General features: G+C 47.6%; 1 long non-coding RNA gene across 1 annotated transcript in view; it reads right to left on the reverse strand.

The window, feature by feature from the left end:
• Positions 1-248: 248 nt before the first annotated feature.
• Positions 249-27,994, reverse strand: part of LOC140409483 (uncharacterized) — a 152,108-nt gene continuing 124,362 nt past the window's right edge. The window contains exons 2-3 of the long non-coding RNA XR_011940350.1: positions 1,307-1,391; positions 249-298 (exon numbers count right to left, since the gene is read on the reverse strand). This is a non-coding gene — a long non-coding RNA (uncharacterized lncRNA). The remainder of the gene's footprint in view (positions 299-1,306; positions 1,392-27,994) is intronic.

The following is a 27,994-nucleotide window of genomic DNA, read 5'->3' on the forward strand; positions in this document are numbered from 1 at the left end:
GGTTCAGGTGAACCCAAACAGAGAAACAAAATAATTATTTGAGTGCTGCTGGGATCAGACGAGGGCAGAAATGAAAGGGGGTAGCAGTGGAAGAAATGAGGCAGCTTAGGTCTGAATAGGCTTGAACATGTGAGGACAGATAGAGTATAGATTATTTCTTGATTATCTTGCAATTTTCCACAGATCTATAGTTTAATTTACTTTATCAATGCACACACTTGAAATGTTCTTTATTAAATCAATGTCAAGCACAAACTTTATTTCTCAGTGCTCTCTTGTCATGTTGAATGAAGTCGTGCTTCATCAGATGTAAAAGAAGAAGAAAAGGTTTGTCAAACATTATATTAAAAAAGAACTGCAATTTCATAAAATGTTATTAATGTGCCTGTCTTCGTATCATTTGCACTTAGATTTACTGACAGTTTTATATATTGTTGACTAAATTTTCAAACATTCATTATGGGCATATTATTATCTAATTTATTCAGTTGTTTCAATACTGAAAGAAGGTCAGATTATCGGCCCAGTTCTTTCTGTTTCTAGATAGTTGGGAACCAGATCTACCCCTCAAGATATGCCACAGGCCCCTCAGAACTCCCAATAAAATGATTCGGTGGGAATTTCCTGGTGACTTTGAACTTTGAACTTCAGATAGGCCCTCTGAAAATTCTGCAACTCGGAGTAAGAGTGTCGGTGTATTTGGAAAGTTCCGACTTATTTACCTGGGTTGTTGCAGAGAAAATGTTAGACAGATTAAAAACTAGTCTAACACCTGGGTAACTATAGAACAACAGAGATGTCCTGACTAGCCCCAACCACCTGACTACCCGCAAGCCTCTTGACCCCTCCCAATTCCCCCGACACAAAGTCACCCCCCAACTCCACCCGCAATTACCTGACTACTCTGCAACACCTGACTATCCCCCAACCATCTGGTTCCCCGCACCCCCTGACCTCCAGACTCCCCTGATCCAACCTGACTAGACACTACTAGCCAATTTTCCCAACTCTCTGGCTCCCCCTCGCACCCCCCACCCCCCGCCGACCTACTGACTTTCCCCTGGATCCGCAATATGAGCACACCCCCAACTCACCCCAAACTAACCTGACTATCCTTCTCCACTTGACTACTGGAGATGCTCTGACTCTCTCCGCCGACTTGGTGACAACCCCCCCAGACCCTCCAACTCCCCCCCCCCCCCCCTACCCACCTACCATTCTCCCCTATTCTTCCCCCTTACCCACCCTATGCCTTGACAAGTTTAATTGCTCTTCGTAGCTTTTGGGATAATTAAACTCTGCTTACCAGAGCTTGTAAAAAAGGGTCTCCTGCATTGATTCTCTCTGCTGCTTCCTCAGGGGTTTCATATGCGGGCTGAGCTCTGCAGAACCTGAAAAATCAGAGGGAGGTAATTGGTACTATTTTGTTTGTTCAGGGCCGGAAACAGAAGTTCTGACCCTTAGATGTTCTGACCTGAGATTCGGGTCATTGACATAAATGACGTTAGAGCAGATGGACATTAGAAAAAGCATTAAAGTTATCAGAAACCGAAAAGGACATTATGTTCAAATAAGGGGCGACATTCTCCGACCCCCCGGTGGGGGGTCGGAGAATCGCCGGGGGCTGGCGTGAATCCCACCTCCGCTGGTTGCCGAAGTCTCCGGCACCGGAGATTCGGCGGGGGCGGGAATCGCCCCGCGCCGTTTGGCGGGCCCCCCCTCTCGATTCTCCGGCCCGGACGGGCCGAAGTCCCGCTGCTAAAATGCCTGTCCCGCCGGCGTAGATTAAACCACCTACCTTACAAGGCGGGCTCCGGGGTCCTGGGGGGGGGGCGCGGGGCGATCTGGCCCCGGGGGGTGCCCCCACGGTGGCCTGGCCCGCGATCGGGGCCCACCGATCCGCGGGTGGGCCTGTGCCATGGGGGCACTCTTTTCCTTCCATCTCCGCCACGGTCTCCACCATGGCGGAGGCGGAAGAGACTCCCTCCACTGCGCATGCGCGGGGATGCCGTGAGAGGCCGCTAACGCTCCCGCGCATGCGCCGCCCGGAGATGTAATTTCCGCGCCAGCTGGCGGGGCACCAAAGGCCTTTTCCGCCAACTGGCAGGGCGGAAATTCCTCCGGCGTCGGCCTAGCCCCTCAATGTTGGGGCTCGGCCCCCAAAGATGCGGAGCATTCCGCACCTTTGGAGCGGCGCGATGCCCGTATGATTGGCGCCGTTTTGGCGCCAGACGGCGGACATCGCGCCGTTTCCGGAGAATTTCGCCCAAGGTTTCTTATAGGTGAGTTCTTCTGTGAATGAGCCGTTTTTGATGTTTGAAGAGGCTAAGGCTGCTGATTTGTGTCGGTGTCATGGACAGAATGTATTTGATCTTTAACTTCCCATAATCAATATGCTTTGAATGGAAAGTGGCATGTCTTTTTTAACTCTTGGAGTGTGTTTTCTTGTCAGATAATTCAGCAGCAAGCTTTTGTGAGCTTAACACGAAGAAGGTTATTTATTTTCACACACTTCCCCCAAATTATTGCAATAGAGAGGCATCAAGTTTACGGGTGGCAGTTTCAACAGCATATGGTCTGAGCCAGGGACAGATCCAGATGATGTAACAGAGGTAGTAAAGGAAAATCTTTGTTAGGTTGCTTAATGGTTCAGAATTGAGAATTCGAGGAATAATGAAAACACACTGAAATAACTGAATTAAATATTAACATTTATTAGAACAGAAATACTATGCAAAATTCTATTCTACTATGGACTATATGATGCCTACAATAAATGGTCTGTCAAGATTCAAAGAAATCAAGGAGGTTACACGAACAAGTACACAAGCACAAATGCATTGATGCATGCACAGTCACACGGACACGCCCATATGCACACACACATACACACACTTATACATTTCAGACAGGGCATGACCTCTTAGCTAACCTTGAATACAATGCAGGGAATTTTCCGCTCTTGGTTTTGGGAGGAGGAATTGGCACGGGAGCGGGAAATCCCACGGGAGTTTACACTGGCAAGACTTCCCGTAGCGATCAGAGCCTGCCCCACCAGCGTGACGTTGTGGGACCTGCCCTATAATTGACTTTCAGCTATAAGCCGAACGATATGGTGGGAAAAGCCGCCTTTGGGGATGGTGGCTTCCTTGCAGTTTTCCCTCACTGATGCGCCACTCAGCCTCTTTTTGGGGAAAATTCCACCCAATGTCTTTCTTAGTCTACCCTTATCAATTAAGAGTTCCAGCAACAAGACACTCAGATATGTTCTAAGTAAATGGTCATACAATCAGCCCAGAGTGCAGTGCCCGTTTTGACTTTCTGATGACGTGCCAGCTCCCTTATATATAATTTCAGTTATAAATTGGGTTCCCTTTCCTTTGATGATGAGCAAAGCTGCGAGCCTGGTAGGAGTCAAAGCTATCAGCTTTTTGATCATTAGTATGGTGCGTTAACCATCAGCGCTATTCCCAGGTTCTAAAGCATGAATGTTGAATATGCAGCTTGATAATGGTGGCAAAAAGGGCTGATCTTCCTGACAATGGAAACAGAAGGTCTTGGGGATGGTGTGAACTTGTGGTTGAAACGTAGAAACGTAGTCCAGGATTTTATGGCTCCGCTGTGGAATATCTCCCCAGCCCAGGGGATGTAGTGAGCCATTTAAATCTCCATTCAGTTCGGTGGGAATGTAATATCCTGCTGGGCGAGAGAGGCTGTAAAGTCCTGGCCATAGAAAATAGTCGACCATTTGGAGCCTCGAGCCTGCTCCAGCATTCAGTACGATCATGGTCGAAGCTCATCTCTGCGTCAAGTATGGGACCAAGATTGGGAACAGTTTTCCTTAACACCAGACAGCCAAGGATGAAAAGTAATCCTTAACCTTCATCCCATTCACATAGGATATAATTTCTGACCTTGATAATAGCCTTGACAATACTGCGGCAGTTGTGAAAAGCTGGTTGGCAGAGATTCAAATGTGGAGTTCTGAGAAAGTTGGGCATAGATGTGAGAGGCCTCAACATATTTAAAGATAAAAGCAAATTACTGCAGAAGCAGGGATCTGAAACAAAAACAGAAAATGCTGGACAACCTCAGCAGGTCTGACACCATCCATGGAGAGAGAGCAGAGCTAACGTTTCGAATATTGATGACTGGCTTTGACAAAGAGTCATCCAGATTTTGAAATGTTAGTGTGGTGTTCTTTGTGATTCTTGTTCTCAGGGTGGATGTTGTGGTTTCACAAAGACCACAGAAGTTAAGTTCATTAACAAAGCTAACATTTATTTACACTACTTAATTAAACTTGATCACTTACTCCTATAGTAAATAATCTAGTAATCTACAATGTGCACTCAACTAACACTAGTCTCTACACTCTATCTATAACTGTGCTCTGATCTCTCTCACCACTCCTATGCTCGCCTCTCCAGCCTTCGCCCAGAAGCCTGTGAGTCAGTGCTTTATATAGTTCTGCATCTCGCTCCAACTAGTGGTTAATTATGATATGTCATTAATCCTTTGTAATCTGGACATTTCCCATAATGTCGCAGTTAGCACCATTCTCTCTTCACAGGTGCTGTCAGACCTGCTGAGATTGTCCATCATTTTCTGTTTTTGTCACATATTTAAAGACTTTGGAGAGGGAAGCGAGCTGTAATTTGCAAGGACAGTGGGGTCCGGGATTGTTTTATTTTTGAGATAGCATGACAATGGCAGATTGTCAGGAGACGGGGACAGTATCTGAAGAAAGAGAACTATTTACAATTCGGGTCAACTTAGGAGCCGAGAAGGTATGTAGTTGGCCTGTTTATGTGACATTTCTGATTTTCTATCTACAAGTGCACAATTATGTGCAAATAATACAAAGGTTTCAGGGAAGTGGCACCTTTATCAGTAGGAAAGTTGTGAGGAGTGCATTGGAATTGATCAAGGATTTATGGGCATCACAATTCAGTGGAACTGAATAAAATAAGAAAAAGAATGTTCTGCACAGATGACAAAGGAGAGCCTCCAGGGTTTGAAGAGGGAGGCTGAAGCTGTTTTGTCAAATAATTGAGCAGGTTCAACGTTTCAAATACCTTGCAGCATCTTTTATGACAGAAAAATGACCATGAGGGACTTGTTGCAAAACGAAGGGCTAAGGAGCCAGAAGATGTTTGAAAATAGAATTGTTCGTTCAGTTTGCTCCTGACTCCCAAATTTTTACAAGGCCTTTAAAGCGTTAGCGGGCCCAGCATTTAAACTGCATTTCAGAGAAAACATCTCCTTTCTGATTTGTGACAAAATTGTAAGTCATGGTTCAAAAGCCTTTGGGCAAAAGGAACAAAAAACTGCAGATGCAGAAAATTTGAAACAAAAAGATGAAACGTCATTAACTCTGTTTCTCTTCACAGATGGTGCCTGACTGCCGAGTAGTTTTGGCATTTTCTGTTATTATTCCTAACAACTCAGGGAGCTGGTATAAATTTGTAATGGCACAATTGCAAATTTGCTATGAGAGCATATGGTGATGACAATAAACAACAAGCATCAAAAGTATCAAAGGTTAAATGTGGTTTGTTGTAGAATATTTTCAACACTTTTGTCAAATGCACTTTGTCGAAATAATAGAAATGGTTAATTGGTGATCAGGAAGATCCCCAGATGATGGGCGCAATATAACGATTGCGTTGCGTCTGGCGCCGATCTGGGCATGCTGGTTAAAGAGCAGAAAGGCCAAATTCTAGGTCTATGCCGGGCACATATCAGTTTGCCATCTAACAGACCCGCTCCTGATGGCGAGTTACAGATCTCGCCCAAATATGGCGGGCATATCATTAACCCCAATTAGCACTAATTTCCATCTCATTCGTGAGATTGAAGTCAAATGGAATGGCCTCCTGCGAGGAACAAGTAATACATTGATGGACAGATAAGCCTCCCGTACCAGCCTCCCCAAACAGGCGCCGGAATGTGGCGACTAGGGGCTTTTCACAGTAACTTCATTTGAAGCCTACTTGTGACAATAAGCGATTTTCATTTCATTTAATTTCATTTTTTTCATAAGGGGGAGAGAGCAGTGGGTTGCTTCGGACACTGGTGACTTCATTGTACTGTTGACTGTTTAATGTCTAATGTGTATTTGGTTTTCTTTGTGTAAATGCACTGTTGTAGCTTTGTGTTTGTACTGATATTCTGTAGTGAACAGGTGCCTTTGTGTATGACATGGTGTCTTTTCCTTGTTGGTTGATGGTTATTGCGACATATGGACTGTTTAGTAGTTTTTTAAATCTTTTGTATCAAGGTTTGACCATTTAGTAAACAAAATATTCTCAAGTAGCTCCTCATGGGTACATGTGCCATGTCTCAAACAATGATTATTGCATCGTATTTCAATCAAAACTTGAAGCCTCAAAACTTTGCCTAAACTCTCGACCAAAGGATGGGTGTGTGAATCAGGGGAGGGCACCAGTGCATGGCTCTCTAATGTTCCCGGCAGGAGTAATATATTAAATCAGCCATGATTGAATGGCGGAGCAGACTCGATGGGCTGAGTGGCCCAATTCTGCTCCTATGTCTTATGGTCTTATGGGCGTGGGATATAGGGGCTCCTGCTGTGGCCGGGGGGGGGAGGGGAGTGTGCAGAGCGAAGTTTTCCTGCACAACTGGCTCGCTGGATGGTACCTTAAGAGAAGGCGAGACATGTAAGGCCGGGGAGGCTTGGGGAAATTGAGGGTCCCGGGGTGAAAGCCCTAACTGATTGTTGGTCTCTCTCCTGCTCCAATTCCTTACTGATATCAGAATGGCTGGTGTTGTCCATCCTGCAGAGGATGCCCTCACAGTGCTGGTAGCACCCCAGGCGGTCAGACACAGGAGAAGGCAGCAGTGTCAATGCAGGCTGGAGGCGGCATTCCATGTGCAGGAGTCCGTTGCGCACCCTGAAGACCCGGCCATACATCATGCTGAGGAGGAACCCAGAGAGAGACACTGGTGACGGCCCAAGGTGCACAGGCGTTGTTGATTTTTTGAGGGGATGACAGACAGCATGTGGTGCAGGAGATTCCCGTCTCAATAAAGAGACAGTACGGCATTGGCCCTTGGAAAGTGTATCCTACCTAAGTCCATAACTCCACCCTATCCCCACACTTCCATCCTATCCCCTTAACCCGACCAAACCTTTTTTGGACACTAAGGGCAATTTAGCATAGCCAATCCACCTAATCTGCACATCTTTGGACTGGCCAGTTCAGAGGCTGGAGACTAAGGCGGAGACCTGATATAATGAGGCTCAAGCTGCCACCCGTGCTGTCATTGTGAAGTGCATCGGACTGCTCAAAATGCGGTTTTGATGCCTGGACTGCTCTGGTGGTGCACAGTATTGTACCCCCCAGAGGGTCTCCTGTTTTGTGGTGGTCTGCTGTGCCCTCCACAGCCTGACACAGCAGCGGGACAGCATGTTGTAGGAGGGGGAGGAGGAGGGATATGCAGTCGTATCTGAGGAGGAGGAGCAGGACCAGGAGGGGATGGTGGAAGAGCACTGGGAGGATCCGCAGAATGGAGGACAGATGGCGACAAGGGTCCGGCATGCCCGGAGGACCAGGGAGGACTCATTCCCACTGCTTCTCATAGGACGAGGTTTTGTCCATCAGCTCACCCACCCCCCCTCTTCCATCCTCTTCCCCCAATCCCCTCCTTCCCCTATTCCCTGCCATTCCCACATTTCCCTCCTTCCACCATTCCCCCCCCCCCCCCTACCTCACCCCTCCATAACCCTCCGAGGGTCTGGATAACATTACCCCAGGTTGATAGGCCTGTGTCGGCACTATTAGTGGGTCAATATAGAAGGCAGGAGAGTGATTTTCTTTTTATTCCTTCATGGGACGTGGACATCACAGGCTTGTCCAGCATTTATTGCCCATCCCTAATTGCCCTTGAGGTGGCAGTTAGTAGTCAACCACATTTCTGTGGACCTGGAGTCACGTGTTAGTCAGACCAGGTAAGGACAGCAAATTTCCTTCCCTGAAGGATATTAATGAACAAGATGTTTTTTAAACAAAAATCAACAATGGTTTCATGGTCATCATTAGACTTTTAATTCCAGATTTTTCATTGAATTCAAATTTCACCATCTACAGTGGCGGGATTTGGACCTGGGACCCCAGAGCATCACTCTGGGTCTCTGGTTTACTAGTCCAGTGCCAATAGCACTGTGCCACTGCTTCCCCTCACTAGCTGTGAGGTTAGTTCTGGTGCTCCTCAGTTTATGATAAAGTCTGACTGCAGTCTTTCTGCTGACAGCGCGCTCACACCCTTCCTCTGAACGGGGCTGCATCGGGGGTGTTTGGTCTTGGGCCGCTGTGTTTGGGGTGCAGGGGGTGGGGAGATCGGAGGGCACAGGTGGTGGGGGTGTAGGTAGGCCCGCTATGAAGATTAACAGACTGAGGCTTCACATGTATCAGGGGTAACATTGTTTAATAGTGCACATTTGGCATTTCCATTGCCCCTAGCTACAGATAGTAGATCTTCAATCTTCTTCATCTTACGTGGTCTACTGTTATATCTATGTGTGTCCCCAAGATGCACATCAGAGGTGGAGGCAGCCTGCTGCTTTCAATGCCCTGTGGCCTTTGATGCCCTTGGCGTACGTCCTCTGGAGAGCCTGGAGCCAGGGGGGCCTAGTTGGCTTCCTGGTGTCCCTGGCATCGCCATGCCATCCCGCTGCCCTTGAGATGCACCATTGTCAGGAGGGAGAGGATTCGGGACAACTGGTCACCTTGGTGGCAAGCCGAGTTTGACCTTCAGTGCTCACTCCTCCTTGACAGTGCCCACTGGTTCGCTGGGGATCTCCATGGGACAGACAGGCAGCTGGAGTGAGCTCCAGAGGCCAAGCGTTATCCGCTGGTCCTGAAGGCTCCCCATTGTCCGCAGCCTCACTCTGTAGTGCCTCTGCAGTGTCCATCTGCATCTGGGACATCGACTGTAACATGATGTTGATGTCCTCAGCCATGACCGTCACAGTTTGAGCCACGCCTTGGACACCAGTACTTAAGACATTGACTTCATGCTGCAGGCTTTCCACTGTGGTTGCCATCCTAGCAGTGTTGGCCTCTGACATATATATCCAACATCAGCTCCTGTGTCTGTAGTCTTTGAGACTCCTCCAATTGGCTATGCACTTGCCAGAGTATCGCTGACAACGCCTCCTGAATCTCACGGCCGTGTCCTTCATTCTGCATCAGCTCTGGGAAAACCTTGCCCAGAGGCTTGGCATCTGACTGGGACTCAGCTGAGTCTGGGATCCAGCAAACCTCCGACTGCTGACTCCCTTGGATGTTCTTGCCTCCACTTGATGTGCATCAGCAACTGTGTGGTGCTCACCAGATTGTGCCCCAGACGCTTGTCCAATAATGTCGCCCACCGATTTGTGTGCCGGTACACTGGTAGAAGGTGGGAATGACAGCTGTGCTGCATCGATGGTGGTCTCTTCAGAGCTCTCCTCAAAGGGGTTCTTTTGGGTTGCTGGGGCGGGGACGGTTCTGAATCTCCTGGCCTCATCAGATGGAGATCCGGTGAGAGAATGGATATGTGGCAGTGAGAGGAATGGATCAATTTACCTGACATGAACTACTCACTTACGACACGTTATTTTAGTGAAGAGGCAGTGGATCCTTACATCTGCAGTGCAGGCCGACCTTGCTTTTGGTGACTGCTCTCCTCCTGGTCAACCCTGAGATCTCCAGGTCCTGTTCTTCATAGGGAATGAGGACCCTGATCACCGGTATTCTGCTGCTCATCTTGGCCCTTTCATGCCTATTATGGGCCAACTTATCCTGCGGGGACAAAGGGGCCATTATGAGCCCTTGATGGATCGGGGATCTATGGCAGGTAGCTTGTATGGGCACCGTTGGTCTTCTTCCGACGTTTTATGGCATTCCCCCTGGTAATGCTGCCCGCACTGACAGCCACTGCCACTGTCTTCCAGGCAGCATTGGTAGACCCTGATGCTGGCCCTGCAACCCCCTCGGGGGAACAGGATGTCCCATCTGACATACACTGCGCCCAGAAGCCTGGCCATCACGAAAACGAAGAGCAGGTCTGCGCACTACCATGCTTGTGTGTTGACTGGCAGTAAGTGGTGAGGGAACATTTAAAAGCAGCACTCCTTGTTAGCAGCGAGACAATGAGGCATGAGTCTAGCGAATCAGATGGCGAGACAGCCAGCAATATCGAGAAGCTCGGTGTGGGAAGAGCTGATTTCTATCACTAAGTACCATTAAATACATGCTGCGATCTCGCCGGCGCAACTGTCGGGAAACACCAAGCCAATCGCCTCAGAAAAGACATTTGAACATTTCTGTTACATCGCATCAGATATTACTAATATCAAATATAAGGGAGTGTCACTATAGATCAAATTTGTGTAAACTACCAGAAAGTATTCAATAAGGTTCCATTCAAGATAATGGGCGAAATTCTCCTACCCGCCCCGCCACATTTCTGCGTCGACCGGCCGGCGGGAGTCTCCGTAACACCGGCCGGTCAATGGGGTTTCCCATTGTGGGGCAGCCCCACGCCGTCGGGAAACCCCCCGGTGCCGGCAGAACGGAGACTCCCGCCGGCGGAGAATGACGCCCAATGTTTGGAAAAATTGAAGTGCATGGAATTGGCGGCAACATTTTTGATATGGGTCCAGAATTAGTTTGAAGCAGACACAGTTAATGGGTAAGTGTTCCAACTGACAGCATATCGTTGTGATGATATGCAGAAGCAATCTTGTATACCATAATGTACACGACCTCTGAAAAGCAGGTGGCAATGTTAACCTACCATGTGACTCTGTGCCTCGGGGAGTTGGGAGTAAGTTGTGCTGGTGGATAGACATATTTTGCAGTAGTTCAAGGATAGTAAGTTAGTGTTTGTAGTTTGTAATATATTTATTCCAGTTATCTTTACCACGCATTTGTTTTATAATAAATGATTTTAACTAATCAAGAACTAGATGTTCTGCAGTACATCATTCCTATTGGCCAGTGCACAAGAACATGGCAACCTTCAGTGGTGACCCTCAGAGATTTGGGGCCACAGATTTTCAAGATAGTCACCATACTTAGCGAAAGGAATAGAGAGGCTTAGACACAAATTTATTTATGACACGGAGATAAAGTGACACAATAAGTAATGTAGATGCTTCAATAAGCACTTGGGGGGGCGGGATTCTCCCACCCCCCCGCCGGGTGGGAGAATCGCTGGGGATCGGCGTGAATCCCCCCCCTCGCAGTCCTCCCAATTCTCCCGCCCCCCCCAAAAAAAACCGGCCCGGCGTGAGTCGGGCCGCCCGCCTCGGAGGATGGCGGGTCCGGCACGACTCAATGGACGCCGGGGCCACCCGAATTCTCCGGCCCACAATGGGCCGAAGTCCCGCCCATCTATAGCCGGTCCCGCGGCGTAAATTAGAGTAGGTCCCTTCTCTAGGACCAGGCGGCGCGGGCGAGCTCCGGGGTTCCTGGGGGGTCACAGGGGGATCTGGCCCCGGGAGGTGCCCCCAAGGCGGCCTGGCCCGCGGTTGGGGCCCACCAATCCGCGGGCGGGCCTGTGCCGTGGGGACTCTCTATTGTTCCGCACCGGAGGCTGTGGTCTTCCGCCATTCCTGGTGCGGAAGCGAATCCCTCTGCGCATGCGCGGGGATGACGCCAGCACGCGCTGGCGCTCCCGCGCATGCGCCGACTCGCACCGGCTGGCGGAGGCCCTTTGGCGCCGGTTGGCGTGGCGCCAATCCCCTCTCCCGCTGGCCGACGGGGCACCAACCACTCCGGGGCGGGCCTAGACCCTGAAGGTGCAGAGGGTTGGTGTAGGAGGGAGGGTTTCAGATTTCTGGATAATTGGGGCTCATTCTGGGGTCGGTGGGACCTCTACAAACGGGATTGTCTACACCTGGACCAGAGGGGTACCAATATCCTGGGGGGGAAATTTGCTAATGCTCTTCGGGAGGGTTTAAACTAGTTCAGCAGGCGCTTGGGAACCTGATTTGTAGCTCCAGTATAAAGGAGGTTGAGAGTAGTGAGGTCATGAGTAAGGTTTCAAAGTTGCAAGAGTGTACCGGCAGGCAGGAAGATGGTTGAAAGTGTGTCTTCTTCAATGCCAGGAGCATCCGGAATAAGGTGGGTGAACTTGCGGCATGGCTTGGTACCTGGGACTTCGATGTTGTGGCCACTTCGGAGACATGGATAGAGCAGGGACAGGAATGGTTGTTGCAGGTGCTGGGGTTTAGATATTTCAGTAAGCTCAGGGAAGGTGGTAAAAGAGGGGGAGGGGTGGCATTGTTCGTTAAGGACAGTATTACGGTGGCAGAAAGGACATTTGATGAGGACTCGTCTACTGAGGTAGTATGGGCTGAGGTTAGAAACAGGAAAGGAGAGGTCACCCTGTTAGGGGTTTTCTATAGGCCTACGAAAAGTTCCAGAGATGTAGAGGAAAGGATTGCAAAGATGATTCTGGATAGGAGCGAAAGCAACAGGGTAGTTGTTATGGGGGACTTTAACTTTCCAAATATTGACTGGAAACGCTATAGTTCGAGTACTTTAGATGGGTCTATTTTTGTCCAATGTGTGCAGGAAGGTTTCCTGACACAGTATGTAGATAGGCCAACGAGAGGCGAGGCCATATTGAATTTGGTACTGGGTAATCAACCAGGACAGGTGTTAGATTTGGAGGTAGGTGAGCACTTTGCTGATTGTGACCACAATTCGATTACGTTTACTTTAGTGATGGAAAGGCAATTATGATGCAATGAGGCAAGACTTAGGATGTTCGTAACTGCCCTTCTGGTTCGAAGGTAGAACCACTATGGCAGCCCCACCACGATGACTACATTTCTTGCCCGTTCTTGTCGGTTGCTCAGGCAGTGGAGAAACGGCTTGGGACCCCCTCTGCCTGGGAACCCCCTCTGGTCAACTACGCTAGGGTAGGAGAGACACGGCATTGGTAGCCGTCCTACCCGGGGATCCATCCAACTCTTACCTGTCGCGGCCCATACGCACCACATTTTGGCAATTTTAGTTCAAAAAGTTTTGTTTGTTGAGGTAACCTTTAGGTTGCCACCCACATGCTATTTACATCCTGAAACATTTGGATGGTAAATTGCACAGTCTGCGTGACGGCGCGCACTGGTTCATTATTGGGAAGTGTGTCTTGTCCTAAAATTCGATTTTTGAAAAAAAATGAGAGAGTCACACACAATGACCAATTATAAAGGGAGTAATTGGCACTACAGGACAGACACACTATCGTACGAGATATTAAACAAAGATAGTTACAGACACTATGCTTGTTTCCACAGAACTCCAGAAGCTCCAGGTCTGGAGAAGAGAAGAAAGAAAAGGAAAGGGAAGAGCCATGAGGACTTCCTTCATATGGATCAGCGTCATATTTATGGGTATTTGGTTGCGCGTGAACGCGAACCCTATGACTTCAAGCCCCCCAGCCGTTAATGTTTCACTTTCCCACAGTACCCAGAGCCCAGTCACCAGCAACACCACATCATCTTGGTGTGCCAGGTTTATAACCTGGTACTCTCTGTCCTATGTAATAGAAACATTACTGGTATTAGTGATACTCTGCTGCATAGTGCAGACTATGCGTCTGCGGAAATGGAGAAGGAGAGCTTACCGCGCTCGAACCCCCGTATATAGGATCAGATCCCCTATTTTCAGATACGAGCAGACCCCCGACCCCCGCGATCTATAATAAAGAACATTCACTTGCGTTTATTGTAAATAAAGAAATGTAATGAACTGTTCATGAGCAAATTGTATGATCCTGAGCTTGACTGACAAGCCAGGAAAACTGATGTATAAAATGTGATGATTTTGTTTGTATGGTTGAGGATGTTAGGATAATGAAATGTTTAAGTGAGTGTAGTGTATTAAGAATAGTTAGAGGTTCCCAGTTTATTGTTTTGTAATGCATGTCCCTGTTTGACATAGCGCCCTTAGAATTGTTAGTTAAAACATTTTTGCATAGCTATGGTCAGTGCAGAGGACATGAAAGAAGTGTCCCCCCCCCTCCAGGTCAGGGAATGGAAAGCAACGTGGTTATGTGATCCTTCACGCTTCGCGTTAGGATCACAAGGAGGGTATGTAGCCACTTAAAATGGCTAACTCCCGATTTAAAATGGCGAACGGCAAAGGCTGATCAGAAAGCCAGCCAACAGGACAAAAATGAGCAGCTGCAGGTTGACTGTGTATTTACCTCTGGAAAGGCCAGACAAGATCGATACCAGCAACCATCAGCATAACAAAACACCAGCCATCTGCATACTAATAAGCAATCCCCGGGAACAATGAGCAACATTTAGACACACAAAGCAAAACCAGACTCTTCGGCGCCAGCAGAAGCCTACACAAAAGGAGGTTGATGACCACCTCAGGACCGCCCATCGATCAGGGAACTGCTCCAGCATTGGAGAAAATCAAACCAAGTGATTGGGACAACGTCCAATCACTTGGAACCAGGTACAGGGTCTGCCCTGAAAGGCGGGAAGCCCCTGGGGACTTTAAGAATTAAGCCCAAGTTCAAATTGTTCTTCTTGACCGGGTCACTCAGCAACGCGAACCAACCCTTGACAGTGGCCGGTTCAGCCGCCGCTGATATCCAGTAAGTCTTACTTCAATGCTCGCTACGAGATAGGTGCTCCTAGCTACCAATCTGTATCAACTTTGAATCCCGCAGGCTCAGAACCTGAACGAAAGGCCATTTGTTCCCCTGACCTGGTGGGCCAGTTCCGAGTTAAGTATTGGCCTGTTAGCCGTAGAAGTAGCTTAGACGTAGAATTTGTGCATGAGTAGTGATTACTGTGTATAATAAATGTGCTTTGATTTAGATCTTACTAATCGGTGTATTGGATTATTGATCATGACTCGGACTTGAAGCACGTGGCGGTATCATAAAGATACCTGGCGACTCAAGAGCAAAGGTGATAAAACAGAGCAATTAAACTAAGGCAAAAGGTAGCAACAGTTCCTACTCTGCAGGGACCATGGGCAGATAATCATTCCCACCCCATATGCCCCATGTGGGATATTACAGATAAAGCAGAAAGTTGCAAAGGAACATTGATAAATTAAGTGACTGGGCAAAATTGTGATTGATGGAGTTTAGTGTGGGGAAATGTTACATCCACTTTGAAACTAAGAAAGATAGAACCAAGTATTTCATTTTTTAAATATTAAGAAGCTAGGAGCTACAGAGAGGCAGAAAGAATCAAGAGACCATGTACAGAAATCACTAATAACTAGTGGGCATGTATAAAGAATAATTCAAGGGTCCCATGGAACGTTAGACCACGGGCTAAATTTTACCTGCTGCTGGCAGGTGTGTTTCCACTGGGGCGGGGCATGTAAACTGGGGTGGGTGCGCATTCCACTATCATCTTGCCCACCCCAAGTTCACCCCATAATATGGAGGAGCAGGTGGGCACTGGAATTGGCAGCCCACCTGCCGTATTAAAATGACGATTTAAGGATTAATTAGACTTGTCATCAAGCCTGATTTTGAACCTAAAATCGTCAAAGGGAAGAAAGGGCTTGGGGATGGGGCAGGGGTGGGGCGGGGGAACTCTTTAGGTGACGGACCTGATGTGACCATCAATTCACTCGAAGACACGCGGAGAAGTAAACCGTGGTTTTAATCAGCTTAGAACTGAGCCTGCCTGTGACCGGTACAACACTGAAGGCGGCCCCGCAGGTCAGCAGCTCTTATACGTCCTGTAAAGGGGGTGGAGCCATGGGCGGAGCCCGTACATGCCCCAACATATCCTCTGTGGGTGAAGCCACACAATGGCCCATAGGTAGAGCCCACAGGGTTAATAACATAACACAGTGCACTGGTGAATTATCAGTAATTACACATTCACCACAGGACCTTTGCCAATCGCGAGACTATCCTCCTGAGACTGATCCCCTGTTTGTTCCAGCCACTTCCCCTTGTAAGCCCACCCTCTCCCTGCCACTGCCCCTGTCTCTAACTCTCCCACAATCTACCCGAGACCCCATATTTCTGATACTTACCTGCTCTGGGAATCCCTCGGCCTTGGGGTTCTCTCTTCAGCTGCAATTCCAGCACTGGCGCCTTCCTGGCACTGCCAGGACTGATGGAACTCCCACTCAGCCCAGGTTAATGAGCCCTGCAGAGCTTCATTGCTGTGGGCCTGGTCAGCACAGAGCTGGGCAGCTTCGTGCCAATGTGGTTTCCGAGAGGTGGAGTGGGGTGCACCATCCACTCTCTCTCACCCTCATCCCTACCATATTATTCTGCCCTACATCTCAAGTGGGCTGAATAAAAAGAAGCAAAGTTTTGCTCCAGTTAACAAAACTCTGAATCATTTTATTCAGTTCTGGACACTGCCCCTGAAGAAGGTGTCACTGACCTTCGAGGGGGTTCAGTTCCAATTCACAAGAATAATTCCAAGGCTAAAAGGGTGACATTATGAGGACAGATCACATAGACTAATCTTGTATTCCATTGAGTATAGAAGATTAATGGGTTATCTAATTGAACTGTTTAAGACGATTAAAGGATTTGAAAGAGTAGGGAAGATCTATTTCCTTGGGTTGGAGGATTCAAGAATGTTCTGTTCTGGAAAGCCAAACTTTCTTCAGTCCTACAATGTTTCAGTCTGTAATTAAATGAAAGCACTCTAACACAATCACACCACAGTTTCTTTAAGTGTCTCTTCACATATACTCAGGTGAAACCCAAATGAATACCTGCATATAATTAAACACAATTTTGTACAATTAGTGCACAGCAAGGGGATGTCACTGTTAAATTAGAGATAGGCTATTCTGATGTCAAGAAGAATTCCTTCACACAAATGTTGGTGTAACATTACCCTCCAAAAAGCTGTTGGAGGCAATTTTAGCATCATTTTCAGGCACTAAACATCTTCTGAAGTGGTCAACCTTGAGACTCGAGCTGAAGCAGTTATGTGCAAGGTGCCATTGTGATAAAGGAGTTGATGCCTGTGGTAGGAATTGCTGCCTGGAGGGTCATGAAGGGGTTGATAACCATATGAAAAGCCTGTTAGCACTCATCATGTCCAACCCACCCACCCTGCACATCTGTGAGTTGTGGGGGTGAGACCCTCGCAAACATGGGGTGAATGTGCAAACTCCACATGGACAGTGACCTGGAGCAAGGGTAGAACCTGGGTCCTCGGTGCCATGAGGCAGCAGTGCTAACGACTTCGCCACCGTGCCATCGACTGAACATCATTTTGAAGGCCAGCCCTTGCCTGAACACCCTCTTCTGATAATGAGTTGGGGGTAAGCAAGTCTATACATTGGGTTTCAAGCATGACTTAAAGAATACTCACCATTTCATCATTATTGCTGCTGGAGTTGTGACGACAACCTCTGAAACACATTAGGAAACTTTCTGGAACAATTTGTCAAGACTTCATCAATGTACGAGCAAGATTTATTATGGAGATTATGGTCATCAGGAGTTATGACCAAAATTGTCTACTAAATCCAGTCCTTCAAGTGAGTTTGTATTATCAGCACTGTTCCCATTTAGCTTTCCTTTTCACACAATGGACAAAATGCCCCACATTGAGGCTCGATCAATTGAAAATTTAGACCATGATTTTAAGGATTATGAAACCAAGGTGAGTAAATGGAGTTCAGATACAGATCAGCTATGATCTAATTTAATGCGAGGAACAAAAGAAAGGGGTACAAAGTGAGCCATTTGGCCGTTTGATCCACCCCTTTCAACAAGATCATCGCTGATCTTTTCCCTCAACTCCATCTTCCTACGTTATTCCCATATCCCTTCATTCCCTTAATATCAAAGATCTACCATCCTTTGTCTGGAATATATCCAAAGGCTGAACATACACAGCTCGGTGGAGGAGCGGATTACAAAGATTTTATTTTTTTGTTATAAATTTAGAGTACTCAATTCATTTTTTCCAACTAAGGGGCAATTTAACATGGCCAATCCACCTACCCTGCACATCTTTGGGTTGTGGGGGCGAAACCCACACAGACACGGGGAGAATGTGCAAACTCCACACGGACAGTGACCCAGAGCCAGGATCGAACCTGGGACCTCGGCGCCGTGAGGCTGCAATGGCGGATTACAAAGATTCACAACCCTCTGAATGAGAAATTGTTCCTCATCTCTGCCCTAAATGGTGAACTCCATCTTCTAAGGCTTCAACCATGTGTTCTAGATAACCCAGCAAGAGGAACAAACTGCTTCTCAGCATCTACCCAAAATAACCAATTCCTTTTCCTGTCTTCCTAGTATGACATCCACAGATAACAGTCAGAGCAAACAAATCCCATATCATTACATGAAATGTGATTAAGAAGACTACTGAAGATATTCGGAACGCTAGTTTTAGGTGTCTGCAAATCTTGGAGCCCTCGTGTGCAGTCCAGGACGAATGTCCAAAATTATATCAACAGGCTGTATGGAAAACGGTGTTATTTATTGAAGCTTAAGGGGATGACAGTGATGAAGAGGGAGATGGTTCCACATCCATGCAGTCAGACAAGGTTGTCCAGGAGGAGAAGAGCAGGGGATCCATCAGCATGCTGCTTCAGGAAGCAGGTAGAAACTTATTGCTTTTTCAGCAATCTTGGACTGAAATAATGTGTCCAGAAAAATAAAAATCTTTCACTCCAGGCTGTTCGATCTGTTCCCAGTTGCCTCATTATGGCCTGCATTTCTAAAGGCAGCTTTATCTTTCTTCAGTAATAGGACTCTCACATTTTCACGTTTTATCTGTTCAGTTCACCAAGCTCAATATGTCCAGAGTGCATTATTGGCCAAAGAAGTTGCTTGTGAATAGCGTCGGCCTTCTCTAAGCAAGTTAATAACACAGAGAACCTACAATAAGGAAGGGGGAGAATTATGTCTCTATCGTTCTTTACAGGATGTGTATGGAGATTTTAAAAATTCATTCATTCTCAGGATAGGAAACATTAAGACGACAGTAGTTCATTCTGCTCCTCAAGCTTTATCTACCATAAATTGGATCATAGGCAATTGGTATCTTAAATTTACTGGTTCGGTAATCCCAAAAATTATTGCCATTTTGAAATTTTCAATTGACCTCTCCAGAACAATATTTTCGGAGAATGCGTGACAGATTCCCATTGCTCTTTGTGTGGCAGACATCATTGGTAGGACCAGCGTTTAACTGCACATCCCTAATACCCTGAGGTTTAATGTAACTGCTAAAATTTCTAGGTAATTTCAGAGTGGGAATTAATAATCAACCACAATGATGTGGGACTGCAGACACATATAGGTCAGATCCAATGAGGACAAAAGGTAAAACTGAAGTAGCCAACAAATTTGAGGTTATGTTACATTTCTTTTTATATATTATATGTTACATTCAATCACTTATATTAAAATAATAATAATCTTTATTAGTGTCATAAGTCGGCTTACATTAACACTGCAATTAAGTTACTGTGAAAATCCCCGAGTTGCCACACTACGGCGCCTGTTCGGGTACTGAGGGAGAATTCAGAATGTCCAATTAACCTAACAAGCACGTCTTTAGTGACTTGTGGGACGAAACCGGAGCACCCGGAGGAAACCCATGCAGACATGGGGAGAATGTGCAGACTCCACACAGACAGTGACCTAAGCCAGGAATCAAACCCGTGTCCCTGGAGCTGTGAAGCAACAGTGCTAACCACCGTGCTACCGTCCCCCCCATAGTGTGACTTAACAGGAAAGGAATGTTATTAATATTCTGAGAGCTAAGGACTATAAAATAATGCCATGTTGCCTGCTTTCTTATCAATATTGTATCACATCTTACAGATCTAAAAGGCTGATCGCACACCTGATAAATTGGAAGTGAAATTGGATGTTATTGAACCCGCCTTCCAGGTACAAAATATGTGCAATGAGATCCAATTTAGGAAGCCAAACACCTGCACCTACAGCAATGAAAAACGTGTTGCCCTGGATTCATATTAAAACTGCAGTAGGCTCCTGCTGGTCACCGCTCATCTTCCTCCCAATCGGTACTCCCTCCAACTTGGACATTCTTCCCAGCTGACTAATCTTGCTTCCTCCACCCCGCCTCTGCAGTTGATCATCTCTCTCTGGGGTCACAACTGAAGCACACAATTTACTGTTCGAATGTATAGGACCAATTTTCTGTGGTCCTGCAGCAGGCCTCATTTGACACAGACAATCTTCACTGCTCTGGAATCACGCAAAGATTGGGATGTGATTCAATTTTCTGGACAATGCATTTTTGCTCGCACATGTCAATCCATATCTGCCGCCAGTCCAAGGAGGGGAATGGATGAGTTTTCAGAGGGCTGTCGTAAGAAAAAAGGGCATCTTCTAACCAAATTGCAACAAAGTCCAGCGCCAAGCACGTTTAGCTGGGTGTTTCCTGCCGCTCACAGCAGTGTGAAACACCACGCTATCTGAGGTACCCTCAATAACGAAGCTTAGAGATTAAACTGTATAGAAGGCTTTATTAGACTAAGAACTATGTTAGAGCTGAGACAAGTGCTGACTGCTACACAGCCCATGAGGCAGACCTTTATATATGGCTCATCGATGGGCGGAGCCAGAGGCGGAATCCCCAGGGTTCCAAGCCCGGTCTTAAAGGGGACATCACCTTACATGATGATAAGGCAGTAACCGTTCATCACACTATCTATTGGGTCTTTGTTCAATTCGGGGCCACAGCGGGCAACACCCAAGCCCCCTCTGAGGGGTCCTCAGCATCCCCCCAGCATCCCCCCCAGCATCCCCCCCCCCCCCCCCCCCCCCCAAACTTCACACACAGGGCACCCCAGGCCAAATCCCCACTGCAGGAAAAATACCAGCCTGACACCTTGGCATTCCCCAAGCCAGTACCATCTGGGCACTTCCAGGGTGGCACCAGCAGTACCAGGGAGCCACCCTGCCCAGGGGATAAGCACCTGAGGGTCTCCAATCCCCTGGGAGACCCCGCAAGTGCCATTCCGCCTAGCCCCCGTTTGTGGGAACCAGCACTGAACAACACTCACCCAAGGCCTCCAAAGCAAAGGGGTTACGTCCCAGAGCCTCGGTAGATCTGGGGAGTGCACATTAGAGTGCACATTCGAGTTAGACTAGCTGTCTCGTTTTATAATGCAGATTTGGCAGATAATGATCCTTCCGACAATGGGTGGGATTCAGATTGCGATGACTTGCGGGATCGCGTTAGACCTCACGAAGCGTGGCGAGCCAGGTAGATCCCGGAAGAGAGATCCCCTGGCCTCTACCGCCACGCCAAGCCGCCTTTCGGGCGTAACGCGGCTGATAGATTGCGCCCACAATAAAAAATAAAATAAAGTATATATACTTAGCAAACGTTTCTGTGACAGGAAATGTTGGAGAATCATCATGGGATCAGTGCAAAATTCGCAAGGCTAAATTAAAAATACTAGAGCATGGCTTTTTTTTTAGAGTTAATAATAATTTAATATCCATGGCAAATTGTCCTATTTCTACCTCTTCAGGCAAGCAAAAATGTAGCCCAATCTCTTTGTGCAAATGGAAAACGATTATATACACAAATTGGTTTATTTGTTCAGACTTCAAGAAATCGTCTTGCTGACAGTATTGGAAGCCACTGTAAAACATAATTATCATAATCTTCCCAGCCGCGGCTGTCAGTGTGGGCAGCGTGACCAGGAGGACTGCCGTCCAGAGTTGGAAGAAGACCAACGACTTCTACCGAGCTACAAGGGTAAATTACCACCATCTCCTGGCATCAGTACTGCCTGCCAGCCCTCAAATTCTCCAATCCCCATCCCCACAGATCACTGGCTGACACCTCAAACCCTCCCCTTACCAACCTTTGTGTTTGTCCGCATCAGCCCCTCGCACCCACCAGCACAACCCCTTCAAGTCTAGGTGCGGTGCACACATACCACCTGCTATAGACCACCCTGGCCTATCAAGCGTGCGGCTCGTAGTGCCCTCTCTTTGCCCCGCAGAAGATAGCCCACAATAAACGGAAAAGGTAAAGACGGCGGTGGGGGCGGGTGGGGGGAGTAGCAGAGATCCGAGTCCTCATCACTATTAGGATGGGGCCCTGGGAATCGGGGGGGTTGACCGAGGAGAGAGCACTCACTGAAAGCAAGGTTGGCCTGTGCCGCTGAGGATCCACTACCCTTTCACCTAGGTGACTTGTCTCAAGTGAGTAATTTATGTCAGACAAAATGATCCTTCCTTCCCACTGACCACATGTCAATTGTCTCGTAGGATCTCCATCTGATGAGGCCAGGCCATCTGGAGGCATACCTCCTCCTCCACCCAAGAGACCACCTTGGAGGAGAGCTCCGAGGAGACCATTATCGAGGCGTCATAGCTATCACCACCACCTTCTACCAGTGCAGAGACACACACCTCGGTGGGCGAAATTAGTGGACAGGTATATGGGGCACAATCTTGTAAGCACCACACAGTTGCTGATGCACATCAGGTGGAGACAGGAACATGCAAGGGAGACAGCAGTCGGAGGTCTGTGGGATCCCAGTACTCAGCTAGGCCCCATTCAGATGCCGAGCCTCTGGACAAGGTCCTCCCAGAGCTGATAGGTTAGAGCTGTGACATTCAGGAGGGGATGTCAGGTACATTCCAGCAAGTTTTTAGCTGTTTGGAGGAGTCCCAAAGGCTTCGGTCACAGGAGATGTTGCCGACCATGCTTGGCCCTGAGGTTAACATTGTTAGCGTGGCGACTGCAGTGCCTGGAGTACAACGTTCGCATATCGAGTGATGGTGGCCAAGGCATGGCTCAGTCTGTGACAACCATGGTTGAGGGCCTCAACATCATGTCCCAATAGCTGAGGGATGTGTCTCAGATGGAGGTGGACATTAGCGAGGCATTGCAGAGCATGGCCCAGTCACTGAAGGATATGTCCCAGACACAGATTGACATTGCCAATGCTCTCCAGAGCGTGGCACCATCACTGAGGAACATCACTGAGGGCGTCGACACGATGGTGCAGACAATGGGGACCCGCCAGGGCTGGCAAAGCCAGATGACTCAGAGGCCTCTGTAGCTCACTCCAGCTGCTCTTCAATCCCATGGAGAGCCCCAGGGCTTTACGGGCACTGTCAGGGAGGAAGAAGCACTGGGGGCTAACATGGGGCCACCCACCAATGAGGTGAGGGCAGTTTCCAATTCTTCCGAATCCCCCCTTCCTGACACCGGCGCATCTCAAGGGCAGCAGCAGAACAGGATAATACGGCAACACTAGTGACACCTGTAAGTCGGCCAGGGGCCCCCGGCTCCAGGCCCTTCAGAGGATGTCCGCCAAGGGCACCAAAGGCCACAGGGTGCGGAAAATTGCAAGATGCGTCCATCTCTGATGCGCATCCTGCAGACACACCTAAAGTAGGACTAGACCATTCACCATGATTCACCTGAGGAAGGAGCAGCGCTCCGAAAGCTAGTGACATCAAAACAAACCTGTTGGACTTTAACCTGGTGTTGTAAAACTTCTTACTGTCCTAGGCCATTAACGATCAGGAAGATTGAGGAGCACTAAGTGGGCACTGAGGTGAGATGGAGTGCGGGTGGTGTGGGAGCAGGTAGTCAGGGGAATGGAATGGAAATGTAAATAGTTGACCATTGAAACATGTTACATCTGATCCGTGTGAAGCTTCTGTCACGTTAATCTTCCCAACTGGCCTGTCTGCATCCCCAACCCTTGTCTCCCTCAGCTCCCCCCCAACCCCCCAGGACACAGTGATCCAAGGTCAAATTCTCCAGGGAACCCCATTGGGGAGGGTTCACTCTAAGCCTCAATGTCGGTGATGGTGAGAGGGGGCACTGAGCCCTGAGGCTGGTGATGGCGAGGTGGGGGGTGGGGGGGGTTGCTTTATCTCCACTTTGCGATCAGGCGCATTTTAAAAATGGCAGCCTGATCTTTGTCGAGCTGGGCTTGTCAGCTCTTTGAAGTCCCGCCCCACCAGAGTGATGGCGCAAACACGTCCCACAGATTTTTGTTTTATAAGTGTCAGAAGATCTGGAGAGAAAACCTGGCTGTTACCCGAGGTTAAAAACTCGCCGGTTTTCAGTCAGAACCTGACACTTGTCATTTTGGGGGGAAATTCTACCCGGTGTCTTCCTCAAGTGCAACATAGTAGCTGCTGTAAGCCAGTGGAGCTCATGCAATGTTTTGGATAGTTTCTTTGAACATCATATTCTGGAGATTGTTTAATGTTGCAGCCATTTGAAGTTAATTGGTTTCCTGTAGAATCCTGGTTCGCATATCTGTACTCTGTTAAATACAATATTTTCGCTTCAAAGAGGGAGAGAGAAAGAAATTGCTCCTGCTCTTTTCCAGCAGTGGTATTCGATGGCTGCTGTGACTATTTTCCGCCTCTATTCCTCCTTCTGATTCTGCCTGGCAGAACCGGTTTTAAAACTCCTGTGACAAAGGGTCATCTGGACTCAAAACTCCTTTCTCTTCCTACAGATGCTGCCAGACCTACTGAGATTTTCCAGCATTTTCTCTTTTGGTTTAAACTCCTGTTTGTGTATTCCCAGAAAGGAATTTTATTCGCATGTCTTGCAGTCATTGTTGCAGCCCAAGTAATCCCATTTAAAAAAATCTTTTCATCACTTAAACCTGTTGCACATTTCAAGATATAAATCAACAGGAGATTGAATTATTTCATCCTCCACAAAGGTTTTCAATGCCTGATGAGTATTTGGCTAGTTAACAGTTCCCATTGTCTTGCTAAAACAACAGCTGATCAAAGTCTACCGTTTAGACTTTTTTCTCTGCCTTCCTTTCAAGAATGTTCCTGTTTGAAATGCACCTTGACACGTCCAGTTGTGAAATTCCATGGAACATGTTGAGGCACGATCAATTTGGCTGGAGACGAAGTTGAATTCAAACTGAGACTTTATTAGTCTCTGAAGTGTGGCCTCCTACAGCAGTTGATGAAATGGCTGCGAGCTGAAGGCCAAGCATATTTATAACCGGGCTCCTGGGTGGAGCTAGCATGCAGAGCCCCAGGTGAACCTGTAGTGCAGGTTCTACCATACAACCCTTAATATAGGAACACAGTGGTTTACCACACATGTGTGCAATGCAATTCATCTGGAAACTTTCCAGAGAAGTGGTCAACTTTACTGTATCAGATCAGATAATTTGTGGCATCCATTTTTTGTCAGTGTCTTTTCCTGTATCCTGGCTTAAGTTAAAGTCACCATTGTTGTCAGACCATGTAGTGTCACATTGGCCGTGGGTTTGGGGGGGGGGGGGGATTTCTTCACATTGGAGGAGCATATGGTGGGGAGCCTTTTAATTGTGTTTAAATTTATTGAAGTCTATTTAAAAAGGGCGGGAATCTAATTACATCACCAGCGAGGGGTGGGGAAAATCAAAAAATTAGCTCTCATTGGCGACAATCTCATTTTTCGATTCTTGCGGGACTTTACACCCGTGTTGCCGATTGTGCTCACGGTGAACATGGGCACAAAATCACCACAAATTTGTCTGTGTTAAACTGGTGACGTTCTAGGCATCTCTCACGTAGTCACAGTTTCCTGTTGTTGTGACAACAGACTGTAAAAACAGTAAAATATAAATAGGGAATTTTATTAGACTGAATATTCTATTTTATTTTATTAAATAGACTGAAATATAAATAGGGAATTTTAACTAAGACAAGAGTAAAGCATTTTATGTTTGTGGTGGTATGTATTAGGGGTAATACGGTACACCACGTGTCGACAGGCTATTGGTGGAGGGATGCCAGGTGCTGATAGGATCTGCCACCTACTGGACTCTACCCAGAAATGCCGGTATAAGAACCCAGCTATTCCCTCCATTTCCCTCAGCAGCTGCATTCTGTAACCACGCTGCTGGGGATAAAGTTCTGCTTAATAAAGCCTTCAATTGACATGACCTCAACCTGCCTCGCGTCATATTGATAGTGCTACAATGTTCAAAGGAAAATAGGAAGTATAAACGATGTTGAGCTAGCTAAAGATGAAGTGGAAGGAGCTCCCAAGCCATGGGGGTCCCTAATATATTATTCCTTCCATGGGAGAAAAAAATAACGATCGGTGAGGGTGTAGGAAATGCTTAGCTCGAACTGAGCAGGGAAAATGGAAGTTGGAAAGCTTAATTAATGCCAAAACGTATTAAATTCATGTCTAGAAGAAGACAGCAATCAAAAATGATTGACACAGGCACCATCCTAAAAATATAGGGGTAGATTTTGAGCCCGCATTAGCCATGCCCAGGATTGCCGTTGCCGGTGCAAAATCTGGAGAGTCGGAAAACACAAACATCGCGTTTCCGATTTTCAACCCCTCTGCCGGAGTAACAGGAAAAATGCTGCGGGAGACACGGAACCTCATTCCGATACACTAGCATGCCATTAGTGAGGACTCACTCCAGGAATTCCTCCCTCACTGAATATTGCAGGCACCGGCGTAATTTATAACAGGTTTACATAAATGTTTACATCTGAATGAGATATCAGAGGTGAGTGCTCAGGTCACCCTCACCTTCTTGGTGCCAGTCGCAGAGGGAGCCATGGAGATGATGCAGTAGACCCAGAAAAGTTCAACTCGGGCTGAGGAGGGGAGGATCAGTATCGTCATCTTGGAGTGGGATTGTTCGCAGGTCTGACCTTCCCTTCATGTCGGGGCGCCCCTTGGTATAAAGGGATCTGGAGGCAAGCATATGTGTCCATGTCGCCAAGGGCACTCCCTCCCAGCATGGAAGCTAGAAAGTGCTTGACAGGTGGTGATTACAGAGGATCAGCACTGGGGGGTGACAACTGAGAGGTTCTTGGCTGGGTTCCCATGTGAGGCCAGGCTGCAAGGGCAGAGTGCGGGACACAGGAAAGGCGTGCTCCCTGCCTCAGGAGGCTTGAAGACCCTATCAATGGGGGCAGGATGACTGCTGAGGGGGACTGAGGGTGCCATCTCAGGATGAGGATGTCATGCTAATTTCAGTCTTTACACAAATCAGGTGTGCCTCACCTGCCTCAAGAGGAAGCCACTTGCCTGATCAGCTGCCTGACCCTTCCCTGAAGAGTCAATTAAGATCATAAGACTATACGAAATCGGAACAGGAGTTGGCCCCTTGAGCCTGTTCCGTCTTTCAATAGGATCATGGCCCATCCAACTTTCCTCATGTCCACTTTCCTGCCCTTTCCTTGTAATCCTTGATTCTCTTACTGATCAAGAATCTATCCATCTCACCCTTAAATATACACAAGGTTTCTGCCCCTACAGTTCTTTGTGGCAAGGATTTCCAAAGATTCACAACCCTCTGGGAGAAGAAATTCTTCCTCATCGCAGTCTTAAATTTCCCCCCCCTTTATTCTGAGTCCTAAACTCTCCCATGAGGGGAAGCATCCTCTCAGCATTTACCCTGTCAAGTCCTTTAAGAATCCAATGTGTTTCAATAAGATCACCTCTCATTATTCTAAACTACAATGAGTAGAGTCGCAACCTGTTTAACCTTTGCTCATAAGACAATGCCTCCATATAGGGGATCTCCAAGTGAATTTTCTTTGAACCGCATTCAATGAAATAATATCTTTCCTAAATAAGGGGAAAGTACTGCTCCCAGTACTCCAGATGTGGTCTCACCAGTACCTTGTACAGTTGTAGCAAGACTCTTATACTCCAACCCCCTTGAAATAAGGACCAATGTCCCATTAGCCTTCCTGATTACGTTGTGCGCTAGCTTTCTGTGTTTCATGCACAAGTACCCCAAGCCCCTACAGTGAGCTGACACTGATGAAGACTGGCACTGCCTCCCAGAAGGGGGTGGTGACCTTTCTGGGAGGATGGCTGTGCGACTGTGGATAGAAGACATCCCGCCTCTGATGCACACCATCTACAAGTTTGCTCAGATCTCCCTCTGGGAATTGCGGTGCAGTCTTCTTGGCAGCCATCCCATCTAATGGATCGGAAACAAGTGCTGGGGAGGCGTTTATACTGACCTCCCCATTGATA

This window comes from Scyliorhinus torazame, chromosome 3 (genome assembly GCF_047496885.1).
Source record: "Scyliorhinus torazame isolate Kashiwa2021f chromosome 3, sScyTor2.1, whole genome shotgun sequence".
Taxonomy (NCBI): Eukaryota; Metazoa; Chordata; class Chondrichthyes; order Carcharhiniformes; family Scyliorhinidae; genus Scyliorhinus; species Scyliorhinus torazame.